Raw genomic sequence first — 21740 nt, forward strand, 5'->3', positions numbered from 1 at the left:
TATTTTTAACAAGATTCACATAGTTAAAGCTTTCTCGTTGCTATAACAAAAGTATTACGTTATACGAACAAACCATAATCAAACAAGATATCTGTTTGCAGAAACTGAACAGTTTTGTTGGACATATTTTAACCGAATTATTTCGTTGTTGCAACAAAATTTTGGTTCACGCAACAATACATCTTTCCTAGTGTACTTCCTAGTCTCAGTTCGAAAAAACCTCAAATTTTATTCTTGAAACACTTATAAGTAAAAGTCGGGCGTTAAAGGGTTAAAATAAACCTCGAATTTGGCTGAACAATTAATTGGATTATTCATTCATGTACACCCAATGTATGTAATCACTTCTGCTCTCGCTCACGTGGGCATGTTACGATGCGACGTGGAGCGAGCACCGGTCGGCTGCGCAATCGAACGGCCTCTCTCGTATTCTCAAGGATAGTAACGCGGGCGTCGCGCGGAAAAGTCCCGGAGCGGAAGATGCGCGCGCCTTATCTCCTTCCGCTCCGGAACGTTTAACTCCCCATTAAAATGCCTCGCATGTCAGCGAGCGCGCGTCAGCATCGCACAATGAAGCCCGCGGTTACGAAACTTCGCACGACGTGTGCTCGCGCAGCAGCGCGCGAGAGGTGGTCCTGCGTGCCGCAACAACGCAGCACGCTGAAACGAGTGAAATCTCGGGGAAAAGGGAAGGAGAGGGGAAAGGGGAGGAGAGAACGAAAGGAACAGTTTGGCGCGCAAGAGCGGGGAAGGGCCGGCAAGGGAGAAGGAGAGCCCCGCGCGTGTTTTACATTTAATTTGCTCCAAAGCACCGGTTAGCTCGTATTTTCCCCTGCCGAGCGCCGAGGGGAGCGCAGAGACTCGCGAGGGAAACGCGAGGAAATGACGAGACGCGGACAGTCATTTTACCGCGGTTATTTTCGTGAAGAAGTTACCCACGGTGCACGCCCCGCGCGCAAGGCGGAACGGCTAATTAGGCGAGCGTACCGGAAGATTAGAGAACGACGGCTCGAGCCTCTCCTTCCTCGTATCCGCTAAGTGCTAACTAACGGTAAATCGAGATCAGTCAACCTCCGGGCGAATCGAACGACGCGACCAGGACAACGAGGACGAGGAGCTCGCGCGACGTGTTCGCGATATTTTTCCGCGGGCGCGTTCATTTACATTCACAGCTGCGCTTCACCCTCGCGTCGCCGATCGGTCATCCGCGCTCCGATCCCGCGCGAGCGGGACGCGCTCGGAGCTTTCTCTCCCTTGTGATCCGCAAGCAACGGCGAGCAATTGGCAGAACGCAGCTCTCTAATAGAGCGCGGAATTGGCCGCGCGTATTCGCCCGCTCGATACAGATCTCTAAGAGAGAGCCGAGACTGCGTGCGCGCGCCGGGCTACAATTAATATTTAACAGTCCCGTGGGTGAAGGTTTGCATAATGTAGACGCGTTAACGAGCAATCGTCGGCTAATCCGAGGCTAACCCACCGTGGGCTGTCCTAGTTTTGTGAAAAAAGAAACGATTGCGTTACAAAGGGGCAGAGAGCCGAGCGCGCGCGCGCGCGCGTAACGCAACGGGCCAGTTTCAGGTGGGTGGCTATGGCGATATCTCTCCATAATGCATAAAGTGCGATTTCCATATCGGCCTCGGCGGGTGACAATGAGAGCGCTCTGCACGAGCCTTGCCTTGGACGTGTTTCCGAGCGAATTTCATGCGCTTCGTTTCTGCGCGTTCTGCGCGAAGAAGATGAAAGTCAGCTCTTGGATGGGGCAGGAGAGAGAGAGAGAGAGAGAGAGAGAGAGAGAGAGAGAGAAAAGTGGCGAGAATCTTCTCTGTCCGAGAACATCTGACTGGCGAGGTCGTGAAACTCGTTATTCACTGTTTTGTCAATTACGGTACATTTTATGGAGCAAATTTCAACAAGTTTAAATCATTGAAAATTGAATACGTACAATTTAGTTTGCGAGATGTGAGTTATTTATTGATAACCACTGATCGATCAATGCGACTTCTTCATTGTTGTTTTCTTCCGAGGGAAACGCTCGAGGTTTCTTTCGAATACATGGGGTGAATACGCCTTTCTATTAGGTCATTAAGTGTGAAATGTCCGATCTCCTTAACTGAGAACTGGATGGTCAGATTACTGAAAAATCGTGCTTGTTTTTGATAATGATTTTGTGACGAACTGAATAAATGTGCGAGAATGAAAATTTTACATATATTTATATTTGTTAATAAACAAAATTTTTCTACTCTTCATATGTTGTGTAACAATACCTAACATTTTAATTCTTGCATATTTGTTCAGTTCGTCCTCAAAATATTATCAAAAACAAGCACGATTTTTCCCCTTCAGTCCCCTTAAGTATCAAGCTCGACAATCGATATCTCTGACATTTCACTTTTACAGTTCTTGGTTTTTCTTTTCTTTTCTTTTCTTTTATTTATTTCTTCTCTTCTTTTGTGAAGGTACGCCATCGTCCTTTCAAACGCATGTTTCGGCTTGTGATTATCAATCAATCTGCCAATTCTGTGCTTATTGATATAAGTACATAAATCCAAATTGATTTTGACAATTGGAACAGGGAAAAGCAGTGTAAAGTGAAATAAAGAAATATATCAAAACAAGCTTGCAGTAAACGCTACAAACGCATTGGTAACGCAACGAAATATAATCCCTGGCAGCCGCGCAAGAAGTAGAAAGGGAAAGGGAGGAGTGAACTGATACTGTAAGAGAGTTGCAACGAGAGTGACACGGCTAAGAAAGAAACGTCTAAAATTTTTTCAGATATTTAAGCAAAACTTGGTAACTTTTTCAATATTTAACTTGCGATATCTCGCTAACTATTTATCGGAAGGAAAAATAGCACTAGGCTTTTTTACTCTATTTAGTCTAAAGAAATAATATTGTTACAATAGCGCCCTAACTTTTGTTAATTTATCGACCTTTAGAAATTCCAAAATCATCAAATTAACAAAAGCATCAGAGCGCTACTGTGACAATATATTCCTGAGACCAAATAGAATGAAAAATCGAGCACCACCTTTTTCTTCCGACAAATAGTTGAGCGAGATATCGTAAGTTAAATATTGAAAAAGTTATCAGGTTCCCCTCAATTCCCATATAAAATGTCTCAGGAAATATTAGGCAAATAAAAAAATGTTTCGGACAAGAGCTGTTAAAATTAATCGGTAGAAAGAGATAATACGAATAGAAAAATTGCTGTTTCCATTTGAGAAAAGTAATGATCTGTGAATGTCTTGAAAGTGGCGTCATCTGCAAACAAAACGATACAGTTCCGTCTTATGTCCCCCTAGAAGCCATACAACTTTCGTCCGAGACATTTCTCTTCTAAAGTGCTTCTCTCCCAAGATGTTTCTCCAGGTTCTCTCCCGGTACTTTTTATACACCCTGTACACGTGTGAATTTCGCATGAAAAAGGGAGTTCCTACCCGAGGAGGAGGGACGAATTCACGAGGATGTTTGATCAATCGGGTAGCGATGCGTGCGACGCACGCGAGATGCGAAAAGTACGCGAGCCAAACAGCTGCGCGCACCGTTACGTTTTCGTCGGTGCGAATTCGTAGTAAAACGATCGATCCGACCGGCTCTCGATAAATCGACCACTACCGGCAGCGCGCACGCGCGCGCGCGCGCGCGTCATAAATAATTTATCGCGGAGGCTAGCGCGCTGAAGGGTGGGGATTTACTCACCATAATCGGAGCGCGATCTCGCCGCTCGGATGCAGAAGAAGGTGATCCGCCGACCGCAGCATCTGCAACGAGAGAGAGAGAGAGAGAGAGAAAAATCTCTTTCAGCCGCTAATTCACCGTTAGATCTATCGGCGCGATATGCTTCCGCCATGAGGGTACCCGCGCGCGCGGTCGTCGACTGAAGGGGAGAAAAACGCGGGGGGGGAGGGGGAAGAGCGAGAAAGAAGAAAAGGGTCTCCCGGGGAAATATCGTAAATTTTCGACGCGGCGAGGACGTCGCGGAATGAAACGGGAATTCTTCGTGCGAGGAAAGCGCACTCCGCGCCTCGGCTCCGTCAATAAAGTCGCAGAAAGGACGACGCTGACCTCCGCAACGCGGAGGAGACGACGACGACGCGATTCCCCAGAGCCGAGAGGAGGACCCCGAGTTGTTACCCGAGTTGCTGTTAGTAGGGATATTTTCACGAGGAAATAGTCGCAGCGCGCCTTCCCCTCGCGAGGTTATCGCTACCTCGAGGTCATTGAAGATCGCATAAATAAAGCGCAATTCAAGAAACGAGCGTGCGCCGCGCGCTCGCCGAGGAGAGGAGGAAGAAGGATGCGCGGAGAGGATCGAATGGGATCCAGATTCTGGTTTTCGATGCGTTTCGAGGACTTGCGCGCAAGTGCGAGACACGACACGACGAGACGGTTCTCATGAGATATTCCTTTCGAGGAGATGCCAGTTTCAAGCTTTAAGATCCGTATTTATAGCCGCTGCTTGAAACTCGTTTCACACTCGCGATACTCTCAGATATGAGTTTCGAATTAGATATGAGCTTTTAAGCTGAATCGCGATCACGAGTATAATGTTTCACGTGTATCATATAATCCAACTCGGAGAAGTTCCGATCTAATTCTAAACTCAGATATGGCTAACTCGTGCGAGCCAAATTTCATTAACAGATATAAATTGAACGAAAAACTCGTGGATTGGAAGGAATAAAAATGCATTGAAATTTAAAAAATGAGACAATCTCCTGAGAAATTATAACACCGAGGCAATTTTCCGAAGAATACAATTTTATCGAAATATTGTAATTGTCTCGTTACAGCCATATTAATATCTGTTCACTGAGTAATTGCAGTAAAAGTAATTGTAATTACTTCGCAAATAAAATTTTATACTTCGGAATGATATTTTTCGCTATTTTGGTACTCGGATACTGTTTTGTTCCAGTTTTCGAATTTCGAGATTTGGACTTTTAGATATAACGCACGCCTACTGTAGAAACTATTACCGAATATATCATCAAAAAATCCGCCAAAATGAATGGAATTTAATCAATTCAATTGCGCAGGGTTGTACACAGAAGATTAGCTGCCTTCATTCTCTCAACGAAATTGCTTCAATTTGTTCCTGCAAAACAGGCTCAAAATTCATTTCACCAAGGTGATTACACAATGCTGACCCAAAAAAACACAATTAATCGTATGTGTTTATGTTTACTACTTGACTAATTTACTAAATATTTCACCGGAGAATTACTCATATAGTCAGATCAATCTTATGATAGTGGAAAAAACAGCCTTGTCATGTACAGCGTGGCTTACTTAAAGTGTGACAATCCCAAAAATTCTAAAAATATTTGTCGTAACAAATGATTGTTCAAAGTTTCATGTATTCGAGAGATTTTTCTAATTGTATAAACAAAAGTCTGCCCCCGCTCACCCTTGAAGGGGAGTAGGGGGTAACTTCGTGATTTCAAACCTGGAACCTTTGGAATCTCCTGCCAATAAAATATCACATATTTGGATTCTACGGGAAGAAACAATTAAACTTTGTTCGAAACATTTTTTTTTTAATACTTCTATCAAAAAAGTTATAAACATTTAAACTTTGCAATAAAGTGCATTTGAATTAAAGTGATAAAACCATAAGTAAAATAAAAGACTTCATGGTTTTTCAAATTTTTTACTCTATCAAATGTTCGAACTGTTGTTCGGTCGTATTTAAACACCTGTTGATTCTTTTTACAAAATTTTGCAAACCAACTCTAAACAACAGAACGAAGAATACGTGAACGTTGCGCTGGCGTGACTCCAGAAATGTCGTTTAGAGTTGGACAAAATTTTGTAGAAGGAGTTAATAAGTGATTTAAATGCGAGTGATCAACGGTTCGAACATTTAATAAATGTAAAAAATGTGAAAAACTATTAAGTACTACTAAGAACGGCTGTTAAGAATGAGAGGAAGAATTTGCACCGTGAAGAGTTAAGTAAGGAGAGGACTGCTGATCCCCTGAATTTCGGGGACGCTGCGCCCTTCCTCAAGATCGCGCCGGAGCGAGCTACGCCGCTAGACTTTTTTCCAGGAACTATTTGGAAATCGTGCAGGAAATCGTAGTAAACCGCTCGAGCGACCGGCATTATCGCGTCGCGTCGTTTATTTTTCCGGTCTCGAGGGCCTCAACAAGTTCAGGCCGCGCGCCACGCCAGCTATCGCCGCCCCTCGTGGCCACGAATTGGCGCGCTGTAATTTGGCGGTAGCGCGCATTAATCTTCTTATCGCCCGACGAGGCGATCGCCCCCGCCTTCATTGTAAGGCGCGTTACCGTAATATCGTGTGAATGAATACCAACCATCCCGGCGCATGCCGGCAGCCTAAGAGGCCCTCTCTTTCTCCGTGAATTTGGCTCGGTTAACGATTCCCTAACGCTAATTAACCCCGTAGGATTTTCACAACTTTGCGGCGTGGAGAATCTCACCGAAAACGGAAAACAGCAATTTTTTCACCGTCGCCTCGAGAGAAAATATCGCCGTTCCAAATTGCAGGGGTGAACGTTTCGCTCACCCTTAGGGCGGATTCTGGCTTCATTGGAGCGGATATTTCAATCGATGAAAGTGGACATGTGGACGGTGGAATATTGCCGCTGTGGGAAAAACCTAGTGAAAGAAGACCGACTTATCACTTGTGGGAAAATAAAGGCGATCCTGAAGATCGGATCAACCGCAGCGCAAACGATAATTAAGGATCATCTGCACCTCACAAAGCGATGCGGTCGTTGCGGGTGCCACATCTGCTTACGTCTGAGCAAAAGGAGGAGGAGCGGGTCGATCGGTGTCGTTATATGCTGCAAAGGTTTAGAGAAGAGCAAAGTAAGAATGTTTTTAATATCGTCACACGTGGCGAGACCTGGATATATAACTATGATCCAGAAACAAAGCGGCAATATGGTGTTTTCAAAAAGAGCCTCCACCATTAAAAGTACAACGAGGACGGAACGTAAGGAAGATTATGATGGCACCTTTCTTCACAAAGACAGGATATACAGAAACTGCTCCATTAGAAGACTGTGACAGCAAAGTGGTACGTTACGCACTGCCTTCCGAAAGTCTTTGAGGCGTGGACTTCTGCACATCCAAGGTCGACAACACTCCACAATTTCATCCTCCATCACGACACAATGCACGGCTTCTTCACACAGCGGCGAGAACTTTGGAGCTTTTGCAGGAAAATCAAGTTCGGCTCCTGCTTCATCCTGCCTATTTTCTCCAGACTTGGCTCCCTACGACTTTGCATTGTTCCCAAAAGTAAAGGGAAAGCTTCGGGGACATCAGAAGAGGCTTTTGCAGCTTCACAAGGAGGAAGCATCGATGGTGTCAAAACAAAAGTAGAATAAAATATTTAATGGTTGGTTTTTGAGAACCGAGCAGAAGTGCACTGATGCTCAGGGAGAGTTTTTTCAAGAAATTGTAATATGTATCGTTTAAATAAATTCGCTTGTTTAAGAATATCTACAAACTTTCAGCATGACCCTCGTAGTCCACACGGATAAATGCACGTCGCTGCAGAAAAATCGTTACGGAAATACGGAATATTTCCACTCACGAACCGCGAGAGCGACAACGCGCAAGCCTCCCCCCTCCCCCTCCTCCCCACACATATACACGCGCGCTCGCGTATCCTAATACACATACTTTTTATTCAGCTCCCCGCGATTATCTCTTTCAACACACACGGTAGTTTCGATCTACGGTCATGCGGCGGTTAGAGGTCTACCTTGAAGCGGCAGTTTACGGCAGCCTCGTTCCGAGAGGATTTGCCGCTCGCACTCGAAACGGACGCGCAAAAAAAGGACGACGTGGGGCAACGTGTAGTAACGCCTCAGTTTTATACCGCCGGGCGGAGGTAATAAGTACAAAGAGACACCCCCTCTTGAGGAAATTACGATTTAGTGTCCGCGAGTGTAGCGCGCGCTGCGTTACACGATACGATCATTATCATGTCGGACTTTTCTAGACCATTAAACGCGCGACAGCGAGTGTAACGTTGTAAAATCGCGGGAGGATAAAGAGCCGCGTGTGCGCGCGCGCGCGAGAGAGAGAGAGAGAGAGAGAGAGAGGCGGCGCGTATACCAGCGTCGAATGATAAGAAGATAAAGGTCTCAGGGTGTGTGTGCATACCGAGTGTCAAGTTTTCATATCACTTGCCTAGTTGGACGGTCTTAGATTACGGCTAATGATACTTATGGGAACCGACGGGCTCACTTTCTAGACGGTGGAATTAAATGCGTGCGCGCGAGAGAACGCACAAAGAACAATATGAAGGAGATGTGCTTGGCGAACGGGGTGCTCAATAAAATCCTCACGAAGCGCGAAGGGTTTCCCGCTCGTGCAATGGAAAAAAAACCCGCGTGGAATCTAGAATCCTGCAACGTGATACGCCGAAAATAGGTCAACGTCGCGAGAACGTGGAGGACGAAGGGATGGGGCCAAGAGACGCGGAAGTAAGAGTTCGGTAATTTATATGGGGGGAAAAAAAGAACAATAAACCATCCTTCATACTGGGAAAGCCTCCACTCCTGAAGAACGACGGACGGAAAAAGGACGAGAAAGAAGAAGAGAAACGTGGCACGAAGAGAGGCCCTCGCACGCGCGAAACGAGGACGAGACCGAAATAATTTTTACGAAGTCGTCTTTACACACACCGCCGCCAAAACCGGAGAGACAATGAGAGGTTGGACCCAGCAGACGCATTCGAAACTCGTACTTGGCGTTACAACGTGAGCCCATAAGTTCCCCGTTATTCCGCCGCGCACGCGGATCGTTATTATCGCCGTAGTTATTATTGCGGTGCCCGATACGAGCGCGCCGCATAACAATGGTCGTTTTTGCGTATAAGGGAACGTCGTGTATAATAAGTTCAACTTTAAATTAGCATACATGCGCGCGCGGTCACCCATCTGCTTGCGGTACCGAGAGAAGGAGGAGAGTCGGTAAGGGCGTTTTTTCCACCCCCCCCCCCCCACGGGATTTTTGAAGAACCATTTTTATTTCGTATTGTATGATCATCAGAAACGTCGAGGGAGTAACCAAGTTAGGTGAGAAAAAAATACGATCCGTAGAGCCAAAATTAATTACTAGTCCAAATGCATCGCTATAATGGTGTCTAACTTCTTTGCCATTCGTGTTAGAAGTGTGATTTGGTTTGGTGGTTTCTTTTCCGCAGAAACTAATTTACTTAAACATAAAGATGACGAACGAATACCTCGATCGAAAATATTTCCCTTCGTTTTCTGCAAGCGTTTCCCATCTCTTTCTGGCAAGAGATGGACTCCGCGACGATAAAAAGATTCTTTTCTTTGGAGTCGACCCGATTCTCAACAAATCTTCGCACTTCTTCGAAGCTGAACGAAAGTGTGTATCCTCTAGAGTCTAGAGCATGTTATATCGGCCGGAACAAGTGACAATCGGATGGAGCAATGTCTGGAGAATACGTAAGACGTCTATTTATTAGTCATGAAAAAAGCTTAGATATACTGATATACTTGGACTAAAAATTAAAGGTTTTCCTCAAAAGTCCTGCGGAGGCAGAAAAACGCCCTTATTGCCCCGCGCCCCCCCCCCCACTTTTATGGTAACGCCAATCGATGGTTGTGACGATATCTTTACCGGCACTCTGCGCCGAAATATATCATTTAATGGACGATAAACACTAGGAACTTTGCTCAACATAAACAATAATAAAATAAGCAAGAATCGCCCGCTCTCGTCCAAATAATTAACAGCCAATATGCCGGCGACTTCATAATGCCGCATGTAATCGCGGGCGAAGCGTAGTCACTGCGAAAGCGGATTGATCGCAACGCGATAATTCGATTTTAACATCGATTACGCCGTTTCCGCCGCATCGCACGCGAGTGCGATTTTATACGCGCCGCGCGATTGTGCATTCTTCAGCGGTGCCGCCGTCATTCCCGCTGCGGTTGATAAGCTTATCGCTCCTTTCAACATTAATGCACATCGTTACAAGAAGAGGGGTAACCGGACATCGCGTGTAAACTCGCGTCGTTCGCCTCTGCGCGATCACGGTACAGCGCGCTTCTTCGCCGGTAAACGGCGACGGTGACAATAACAGCGACGACGACGACGACGACGACGACGACGACGACGACGACGACAACGACGACGTCGACGGCAACAACCACAATGACGGCGGCGTGTAAAACGCGGCCGAGCTTATCCGTGGGTGCAGCGAGATTTAATCTGATCGGTTATTACGTGACGTACATACAATAACATCTCTCTGCGCCCTCGGAATGAGAATGAGCGAGAGAGAGAGAGAGAGAGAGAGGTGGGGACGAGGAAGAGCGGCGAATAGAGACGTTGGAGCGTGCAAGCGCGCGCGATACAAAATCGATACTTTCCCGCCGAGCTGTGCGGCCCTCGCACTGACCTATCGGGCGCATCGGGTAACTGGGTGAACCCGTAGGAAGGCGATAATAAATTAATCATCTAGTTATCGCGCACATGGGCGTAATGACTACTCTCGTTGCCGCACACGCAGGTAGTTTCTGCCGATCGGCGCGCGCGTTCCCACTTGTTCGTCCTGCGAGCCGGCAGGCCGACCGGCGTCGTCGTCGTCGTCGTCGTCGTCGTCGTCGTCGTCATCGTCGTGTGTACACGCTCGCGTACAGATCGGAGTAACGCGTACGCGCTCGCGCGAAATAAGAGCCGGCGTTCCCTGTAATTTACATGAGAAAATTGTTTATTATTGTATATGTAGCGCCTCCATCATCATTAGCGGACACAGCGCCGACCCCGGCTACACGATCCGCCCGAGAGCCTCTCCCCCCCCCCCCGCCGCGGACTTCGGAATTAGTTAATAATTACAGCCTGTCGCTGATTTATGTGTATGTGTATACTTTTCGAAATCGCCTTAATCACGCGAGAGAGAGAGAGAGAGAGAGAACCCCCTCGAAATGTCCGCTCGACGCAACAGCCGCTTTTAACGCAACGAGCGGCGCGATCGCTCGCGATATCCGCTCGCCTCCTCGCCCCGCTTCGCGCGCGCCTCTTCGGCGCTTCCTCGGGAAGGAACGAGAGGAGGCACGTAGTAATCCCGCGGGGAATTTTACAGCGCGAGCCGGATTTTACGCCGTCTCGTATGTTTCACCTTCTTATAGACGCGCACGCGCGCGTTTTCCTGCGCCGTCGGCCGCGCGAGCGCACTCTTGGTGCGTGTCCCCTTAAAGGCGCGTTCACACGGTGCACGGTGCAGAGGAGAAGAGGAAAACGGGGGTGCGCGCGCGGGACCGGCTATAAATAGAAGTACAAGCGCATTATTTCCCCTTAATCCGAAGAAATTGCGCGCGATAACGCGCGCCCCGCGCCGCTTTCCGCCGGACCGGTTTCCGCTGACACGTCTCCGAGGGTGCGCCTTCTTTAATGCGCTTTTAATGAAGAGGTTCCCACGAATATCCTAATTACCGCGAGATTATTGCGACGTGTGTGTCGTTAAACGGCGGAACCTATTTCCTCAACGGTCGGACGCCGGTAATTGATTGTAAAATTAAGCGCGAGCAAACGTCTTAATAACCTCATAAGAATCCGTTAATTACCGCGGCCGGCCGCGGCAGCGACGATGACGATGACGAAGAGGACGACGACGACGGTGATGGCGACCGGGCTGAGGCCTGAGCGAGGACACGAAATCGAGGTGAACTTTCCAAAGGCGGGTGACGCGATCGAAGCTTCGTTCCGCTCGCACTCTTTTTTTCCTCCCTTCCCCCCCTCCCCGCTCTCTCACTCTCTCTCTCTCTTTGCCACGGCGAGATTTATTTCTCGCTCGTCGCACCTCTCGTCGCCTGGTCGCCGCCCGTCGGCCGAGGCAGATCTCGCGCGGAGAATCTACGCTAATCCGATCCGCGCGACATTGACGATGTCGTGGAGATCGACGAAACTAATTCGGCGCGGACAAGTGAAAGGGGGACCGGGGTCGAATTGTTTCGCCGATAGTCCGCAACCTGTTGTTGAGCGCGCGTGCTCGGTGAGAGGCCGGCGAGCTTGAATCGGGCGAGAGTGGTAATACGACGGCGATCGTAATGCGATATTAAGTGTAATATACGATTTCCAAGTTAACGACGACGGCGCGAGCCGCCATCAGCCATCAGCGACGCGAGCTTAAACAAAGACCGACACGAGTCTGGCCGGCCGCGGCGTCTCGAATTAAGATGCGCGATGCGGAACGTGTAATAATACTTGGACGTGATCGGATCTCAAACAAAGAGGCCTTAGAGAATCGTGAAAAGAACCTCTGCGAAAGAGGTCAACTTTCTGCCCGTTTTTCGGTCCTCGATTTTGGAATCGAATTTTATGCCAAAAGATAGTTCACGATGAGACATTGATTGCAGAAAAGTTTTACGTTGAGCATACGATTGGTTTCAAAGATGTAGTGGGTCAAAGTGGTCACCTACTAAGAAAGTATGACACTAATAACGCTTTATCGCACGAATTTTTGCAAAATTCGGTATCTATTGGTTCTTTGAGTTGCTGATTATGAATCTGATGTCAGATTTTGAAAAGATTTTCAAGATGGCCGGTGCAACATGGCGGACACACGTGGTGAAACAATCATTTACTTTTATTGGAACTGTTATGTTGTGGTTTTTTTGGCTAGCTGATTGCGAATTTTCTATTAGATTTTCGAGAGTAATTTTTTCAACGACAATTTTTGAGTAGAAAAAGTATTTTTTTATTGTTTTTTCATAAAAAAAAATATCAAATTCAAATTCAAATACGTTACATGACGCATAAAGGATAATGTGATAGCTTTATTTATTATATTTAGAATCTTATCTTATCTTGCCTTCATTGGCTGGATAACTTTTTCATCTTGCCTGCACTGAAGGTAAATGTAAATCTGATAGAAAATTCGCAATCAGCTAGCCGAAAAAAAACCACAACATAACAGTTCTAATAAAAGTAAATAATTGTCTCACTATTTGTGCCGGCTATATTACATCCGCCATCTTGAATTTTTTTAATCTGACATCGGATTCGTAATCAAAGCGACTCAAAGAACTCATAGATACTGAATTTCGCAAAAATTCGTGCGATAAAACGTTATTAGTGTCAAACTTCCTTAATAGGTAGTGATCACTTTGACCCTCTATATCTCTGAAACCAATCGTATGCTCAATGTATAACTTTTTTGTGATTAATGTCTTATCATAAGCTATCATTTCGCATAAAATTTAATTTAAAAATCGGGGACTGAAAAACGGAGGAAAAACATCACTTTTTGCGGAAGTTCTTTACAGATTCAGCGCCACGTATCCTGGAGGTGAGATTTCAAGTGAAACGTTAAACCTCATTCTTGCGTATTGTATTGTATTTATTAGGAGTATGTAAAAGTTTCCATCGTTTTTCCACGTACAGATGGCATTGTGAATTATTTACGTGAAAGTTACGACGTACCTTTGTTAGGTTATGTCCGTGTTGATCAACCTTCATAAAAACTGATGCATAACAAGTCACATTCATTGACTATTTTTATACTCATTAACCTCGATAGGAGAAATGAACAATCGCGAGAGGAAGTACAATAATCCTTAACTAAATATTCCTCCTCTCAAAAGTTTCTACCATGTCGATGATAAACACGCCGCTCGTCGAGAACAAACTTCGCCTTAGAATATATTTTTGCACTTTTAACCTCGATGGAGAAAATATAAGCGACTGCAAGGGGCGGAAAATATAGCGGCCCTTTTAATTAAACACATTGTTCCTCTCAAACTTTCTCACCGCGTCAACCGCGTAAACACGCAACTCATCGCAACCCATCGGGGGGTACCTTTGACTTTGACACGCACGATATTTTCACCTATTAATTATTTATACCTGCATTTCACACACACACACACACACACACACACACGGCACGCACTTCGCGTGGGGCGCAGTGGGGCGCAACGAAAGAGGCGTTTACGATATCTGTCGATAGTTTCATAGTTCGCATCCGCATTATTACGCACGCGCACGCACGTATCGGAAGGTAGATCTGCGCGAGATAAAGCCGAGAGACGGCCGAGAGAGAAAGAGAGGGAGAGAAAGATAAAAGAAAATATCTCGCGAGATTAATGGAGCCGAGAGCGGCTGGCGGGTGCGCGCACGCGCGAGCACAGCGCTGGAGCGGAGAGGGGCAGGGTGAGGGGAGGGACAAGGGATAGGCCGAGGTTCTCTCTCTCTCTCTCTCTCTCTCTCAACACTTTCACCGAATAACGTCGACACGTCACGGCCGCTAATTGCTTCTCGTAATTTTAATTAATCCGCGTCTCGCGCGCACGAGGCGTGCCGCGGGAAGACGGAAATTCCTGCGCGAGTGTGCGTCGTAGACGCGAAGGCGTGAATAAGCGAAGTGATACTTCCAAACGCGCGTGCGCGCGCATGCGCGGCGGCGCGTCTTCCGCAAAGATTCATCTCGCAAACTTGGAGTAAACAAGCTGTGCGGGCTTTTATAATGACCCCCGATATTTCATTTCGCGATTGCGCATAACCGACCACCGGCTGTATTATTAGTTATGGGAACTTTTTCTCACCCGCCGTCGTCGTCGTCGTCGTCGTCGTCGTCGTCGTCGTAGTCGACTGTTGTCGTCGGTGAAGTTACACTACCTCGTTAAGTTTATCGTCCTATTGTCGGGCTGAGGCTTGCAATCGTAATAAAATATTTTCCAGAGCCGCGTGCGCGTGCGTTTAAAATTTATCGCTGTCTCTCTCTCTCTCTCTCTCTCTCTCTCTCTCTCTCTCTCTCTCTCTCTCTCTCTCTCTCTCTCTCTCTCTCTCTCTCTCTCTCTCTCTCTCTCCCTCTCCCTCTCTCTCTTTCTTTCTCCCTCGCGTCGGACGAAATAATGCGTCAAATAATTATACCGCGCGGTGTGTCGACGCGGTTACATAACGCAGAAGATACAGCGGAGACTGATAAATGAAAGACATAATTATAGTATTTGGCGGATTCGTGTGTGTTGCCGGCCGAGCAGGAGATATTTACGAGTGGGATCTCGAAATGCTAATGGACGCGGCGAAAAAACGCGGTACGTTGGCGCAGCGCGTATGATGGGAACGCTTAAGTCACGGATTCTCTCGCGGGAGACAACAGAACGCGGGGAAGAGGGAAGAAAAGGACAGCGCGGCGGCGGGCGGCATTTGCGAAGGAAAGAAGAGGAGGAGGGCGAGGGGAGAAGGGCGGAAACCCTTCCTCTCTACGGTTTATTTTACGAGACGATCTCACGTTTGTACGTCCCGCACGCGATCTCCTAATTCTCCCGACGACGGCCCTTTCTCTCTCTCTCTCTCTCTCTCTCTCTCTCTCTCTCTCTCGCTCATCGGTTTCGAAAATCTCAGCCTGTAAAATATGGCGGATTTGCTCGATCCGCGACGCGTTGATCGATGAGATTATAACGAGAAACTATCGCCCGAGGCGAGCCGCTCTATCGTCGTTATCTTTGGTCCAGAGCTATACTTTAACTATACTCCAACATGAGAGAAACTATCGATCTCGATTTACTACCGTGGTACTTCGAACCCAGTCGGACACCGCTAATGCGCAGCGATAGTAATCAATTACCGCGATCAAAAATGTAATACCCCTTGATCTATCCATCCGGACACGCGATATATATACGCGTGCGCGCCATGCCATGGTCAATGATGCCGATAAACAGAGAGATTTTAGGAGGAAATTATCCAATTAAGACGAAAGAAATATAGAAAAAAGGAAGATCTAATCCCCACAATTTGTAGATCTGGGAATTGTTACGTGCGTCGAAACTTCACGAAACGCTTCTCGAAGTTCCCTTTGCCAGTTGAGATTCCATCGCCTTACGCCTTACGATGTAATCACGCCCGTGAGAGATCTCATCTTTATATTAAATGAAAGAGTGCGCTAGGAAAAATGTATTGTTGCGTGAACCAAAATTTTATTGTAACAACAAAATAATTTGGTTAAAGTATGCCCAGCAAAACTGTTTAGTTCCTAGTAAACAAATATCTTGCTTGATTACGGTTTGTTCGTATAACGTAATACTTTTGTTAGAGCAACCAGAAAGCTTTAACTGTATGAATTTTGTTGAAAATACTATAACTTTTTCTTAATATATAAAATCCAAATTTCAGTGCACAGAAAGACAAAGTAGTATCCATCGGGCATTATTTTAGTTCATGTAAAGTAATATTTCGATATTATGTAATTTTTGTGGATAAAATAATTAAAATGCTTAATTTTTATATTCATGAAGTCTAAGAACAAAGTCATTTGGTCCAGAGAACAAAGCAGAAAAATATATTTAGTTGGGACAACTAAATGTTTTGTTATATAAAACAAGATATTTGGTTGGTTGCTATTAAAAAATGCCTCAACTACACAGCTTCGTTAGAGATACTAAATTTCTTTTCCTAGTGTATCTAAAAAGAAAATAAAAGAATTTTTGCGCGCTTTCCCCAAAGGAGGAACTGGCACAGCCCCAGGCCTAGAGGACCTCCCTGTGTGTGCGACTGCACGTGTTGTTTATACGCGGTGCGGCACGAACCGATTTCCGATCTCGCGAATCAATTGTCGATCCGGGAACGTGGTTTATCGGATCGCTCCTCTCTCTCTGCCCACACGCGGTTCGCGGCGTGCAAGTTCGCGAGTGGGTTATACCGCATACTTTCATCGTCGACCCAGCGCGAGAGACGGGAAAAAAGGAAGAGAAGGAGAGAGAGAGAGAGAGAGAGAGAGAGAGAGAGAGATACACACGGAGGAAAAGAGTAACACACACGGGAAGCAAAGAACGGCATCGTCAAGTCAGGTATGCGCGCGCGCTGTTACGCCGACGAGGTTTCGCGCGCACGCAACGATGCTGCCACTCGCACTTTTACGTAATACAAGCTCGCCCGTGCGAGAGCCGCGAGTTTAATCTCGCGCCTTCAAAAAGGCGGCGCCGCCGCTCGGTGGGCGAACGCTCCAAACAGGACGGACGGATAGACGACGCCGCGCGCGTGTGTTCGTGCGATCTGGAATAATCAATTTCTATTCTCCTTGCTCTCTCTCTCTCTCCCCCTCCCCTTCCTTCTCTCCCTTTCTCACTCGCTCTCTCTCCCCCCTCTCTCCCCCTCCCTCCCCCTCCCTCCCCCCTCTCTCTCTCTCTCTCTCTCTCTCTCTCTCTCTCTCTCTCGCTGGACAAACTATCGACTGTCCACGCTCGTGACTCTGGTGAGTCTCGCCCAGCACGAAGACGAAGCATTCAATGTAAATGCAGGAGTCGATGTTCAAATGATGCTGATAAACGGAGATTCGGCAGGAAATAACGCGACTGAGAAAGAGCGTCTGCGAGAGATCCTCGCGATTTTATAAATTTGGAAATTATGCGCGATGAAAAATCGACGAGACACTCGACCGCCAAACTTGCCGAAGTCGAAATTTTGTCATTATGTGTCACGATGCGATAATATTATACGAGTCCTCGAATATTACATTACACTAAATCGATTATGTAATTTGACATTGATGTGCTCAACGGGAAAGCACAGATATCGACAGATGTCTTGGATTAAAGGGACTGCGGAGGGTCAGATTACTGAAAAATCGTGCTTGTTTTTGATAATGATTTTGTGACGAACTGAATAAATGTGCGAATAAATGAAAATTTTACATATATTTATATAACATATGAAGAGTAGAGAAATTTTGTTTTTAAGCAAATATTCATATAAATATACGTTCACTTAAATTTTAAACGCGTTTTTCTCGAAATTTTATTGTTCAACTTTTTGCAGTGATTTCTCCGAAACTGAGCTTCGTATCGATTTGAAATTTTAAAGCAATAATATTTATTCATGTGGCTCGCAGATGAACCATGGACAACTGCGTCAAAATATTTCATCTCGAGATATTAATTTTTTTATTATAAAAGAACTGAAAATTTTGGATTTTTTCCTAATAGTAGCTGCCATTTTGTTAATTTTGTTCGATTTTTTTTCTAGTGGTTCACCGGATAATGATAAGCCTTCTCAAGATTTCTAGCTAAAATTCGCTCTGATCGGATCACCGAGAGCCGAGATATTACTGCAAAAACGATAACTTGAAAAAAAAATATTTCAGCTATATATATCGTATATTTATACGAGTATTTGTTAATAAACAAAATTTTTCTACTCTTCATATGTTGTATAACTGTACCTAAAATTTTCATTCTTGCACATTTATTCAGTTCGTCACAAGATATTCACAAAAACAAGCACGATTTTTCAGCAATCTGACCCTCCAAATCCCTTAAATTGTCCGAAGCAAGTGAATAAACGTTTCGTTTCCGCAGCAGTTTCTTCTTTTTTGGTTAAAACAAAAAAGTATACGGTGGCGTAGATGTGTACTTTATCAGGTTGCATTTTTACGTTATAATAAAAATCAGGTTACTTTATTATACTCAAGATATCGTGGATAAGTTTTAAGAAGCGCGAAATCCGAGCGTGTCCAATCGGCGATGCGGATTTGGGATATGAATACACGGGCGCGCATGCGCACGAGTCGACTGTATGATAATTGCGTAAAGTGAAATTTTACCGGAAGACATGTCACCTTTCACCTTTCCCAGGCTTGAAGTCCAGGTACCAGCAGTGTGATAAAGGCGCTGGAATAAATGAAGCATCAACTGGTGAAACGAATTGTTCTTTTAAGACGAGCTTGAGTGAAATATTTATTTAGGTGCATCGAGATGTCACAGTGACCGATTTGAATTCTCTCTGATTTATTGATAAAGTCGCCGGAATATTTGCGGCTCGCATATTGGACTCGTTATTTTTCTCCGACGCGATCCACAATGCAACGCGATATATATGCAATAATATATTATAGGTACTTGCGCAAAAGCTCGTCGAATTTTTGAATATATTTACTTGGCAATTAATGGCAAAAATACCATACATATGCATTTTGATCAAATAATCAAATAATCTGCCGCCACTGCCACCTCTCAGATAATTGTCTGATTCCATTTCTAAAAAACGATACATCTCTTGAGACAACAAAATTATCGACCCATTTTCAGACTTCCTCGGCATTAGCAAATCGTATATCGGACAAGCCGCGTTGCATCGATCTGAATAAATAAAGATCAGACGGGGCAATCAGTCTGGCGAGTATTGTTTCCGCAGCAGTTTTTTCTTTCTTGATTTCTTTCTTGATTTTCTTTCTTGATAAAACAAAAAGGTACACAGTGTTGCACTTTATCAGGCTCCATTTTTATCCTATAATAAAAATGAGGTTACGTTGTTATACTCAAGATGCTGTGAATAAATTTTAAGATCCCGAGTAAGCATTTTCTGAAATTTATAAACTTCGTAGAAAACAAAAAAACGATAACCGTCAACTCGCAGTAACTCCCACTTGTTTGCAACCCGACGAACTTTTGCAAGCACCTAATAACATATTGGGTAACATTGAGTAATCAAACAGATTCGTGCGCGTATAATAAACATTAAACAAGGGCATAAGCTTCCAGAAGAAATGTTACGTAATTGATGAATGGCTAAATAATCGATAACTCTTCGTTATCGATAACGGAGGGTCTCCCAGCATCTTCAAGTGACTCATCGCCGGAAGGAAAATTTTTAAACCATTTCTGTGCAATCCGTCCTTTCAGCGCGTATTTTCTCGAAATGCCGCGCATATCTTTACGACATGCTTCTGCAGCTTTCGGGCCGAATTAAAATTCATAAAGCAAACGCGCTCGAACGACACTCGACGCAACAGACATTTCAAAAGGATGAATAATCGCAAATCAAGAGATCACGCCACGACAAAGTTCACCAATCAACTGGCGCAAATCTGTGCTGTACAATACCCATAAACACACACGCGCGCGCCCGACGAGTCTCAACAAGATTCGACAACCCGTTGCATCGAGCTGAAACAAAACTCGCAGGAACTTTTTGGGTCACCCAATGATGATCGTATACGTAACAACGCAAGTGGCCGCAATCGGCGGTATATCGGCGAAGCGACATCGATCAATTGAAAACCATCGCATGAGAATCATCGCAGCGCGGACGATGCGAGGACAAGTAGAGGAAGAAGTACAAAACGAGAAAAAAGAACTACTTTGTGTTGGACAAAAGCCCGTTTTTTCTTTTTCTCTTTTTTCAGAGATGCAGCCGAGACGGAGATGAGAAACTCTCTCGCTCGCTCGCGGATATAAAAAGCGCGGAAAAGCGTGGAAAACGTCGACACGTCAAGTGTCGGGAAAAAGCGTCGCGGCCGCGGTAGATAAATCCCGACGTTGACGCACATATGCCGCGCATTTCCGGCCATTGTGCGTCCGCCGTTCGAGCCCCGCTGTTGTTTCTTTTTCCCTCCCCCGTGACGAGCGGCGCTTCTTCGCCGCGTAATTGGGAAGTTTCCGAGAGGTTCGTTTGTACGTACGTGCGATCGATCGGCCGATCGATCGATCGATTGATCGACCGATAGATCCAGCGCGATCGATACCGCCGCGGCGGCAGCGTCGACCTGCGCAGGAACCTTGGGATTCCGCGGATTCCTGCGGTACCGTTTGGCGCTCCTTACGCGCACGGGAGCTTCTTTCGACACGCGCGCCGGATCGCTTCCAGGGTCAATGCCGCAGACGAGGGGAAGTATCTTCCTACCTACCCCGGCGGCCAGTGGCTAATGGCTGCGACCTCACTGCGCTGGAAAATAAGACGCGCTTGTGTCGCGCCTTCTTTCTTCCGTCTGCCGAGCTGGCGACTCAGATAAGAATCCGCCGACGCGAACGAGCCCGAGTCACCCGGGTGTATCGCTTAATCCTGAGGTGCGAATCTCGCGCGAAGATCGCGCGAGTAACAAACGACGCACTCTTTGTAATAAATATCATCAAAATGTAATGAGAAAAAGAATTAATTGAATATTTATTCAAGAAAATATTGTTCAAACGTAATAAAATGATGAGCTATAGATAAATATATAGAAAAGGGTACACCTCACCGATCTTTTTCATTTTGAAATATGTTGTAAAGGATGAAATTCCGAGTGACTTTTCCTAATACAATTATATGGGGGTCGCTTATAGTTTCTGAGATATTTGACTTTAAAGTTTTATAATTGTACGTTGAAGTATATTTGAAGCAGACAAGCAGTTTTCATTCACTTTGAATATAGGAAACGGTACATATAAGCGGGAGAGGGGCTCCGCCCCTCCCCAAACAAATCCTAACCTAACCTAACTTATTGCATCTTTATATATTTTTGGACATTGTTGAAAAAAAGTTCTCTTAAGATCTATCACCTGGCTCAACTTAACTTATTAATAATATCTGCGTATAATTAGATGTTGTGGCTTTTAAGGAGATCTTTTCAACATCGCCCAACAATATATAAAGATGCAATAAGTTAGGTTAGGTTAGGATTTTTTTGGGGAGGGGGTCCGGGGAGGGGCGGAGCCCCTTTCCCGCTTATATGTACTGTTTCCTATATTTTTTATGTATACACTATGTTTGATTAACTGTTTGGATTGTACTATAAATAACGTCAGCTTATGATATCTGGAATTTAATTCCAGCATAAGCAAAATTCCAAAACTTTAAAATCAAATATTTCGGAAACTATAAGCGACCCCCTCCCCCCATATAGTTGTATCAAGAAGTCACTCAGAATTTCATCCTTTATAACATATTTCAAAATGAAAAAAATCGGTGAGGTGTACCCTTTTCTATATATTTACCGAAATATAAAATTTTGTAAAATT

At 45.3% G+C, this 21740-nt stretch overlaps 1 protein-coding gene across 8 annotated transcripts in view; it reads right to left on the reverse strand.

Annotated features, from left to right (window-relative positions):
- The window catches only part of Prosap (SH3 and multiple ankyrin repeat domains prosap), a 231773-nt gene that overhangs the window by 129569 nt on the left and 80464 nt on the right, over positions 1 to 21740 (reverse strand). For 6 of the 8 annotated variants that reach the window (XM_025306698.1, XM_025306694.1, XM_025306693.1 and 3 more), the window contains exon 2: positions 3706 to 3767. The exons of 1 other annotated variant lie outside the window; for it this stretch is intronic. The gene's annotated coding sequence lies outside the window, so the exon portion shown is untranslated. Of the gene's footprint in view, positions 1 to 3705; positions 3768 to 13446; positions 13555 to 21740 lie in introns of those variants that run through there. One more of the 8 variants, XM_025306688.1, reaches the window with a different exon arrangement.

Source organism: Harpegnathos saltator, unplaced genomic scaffold (assembly GCF_003227715.2).
Source record: "Harpegnathos saltator strain DR-91 unplaced genomic scaffold, Hsal_v8.6 scaffold8, whole genome shotgun sequence".
NCBI classification, from domain to species: domain Eukaryota; kingdom Metazoa; phylum Arthropoda; class Insecta; order Hymenoptera; family Formicidae; genus Harpegnathos; species Harpegnathos saltator.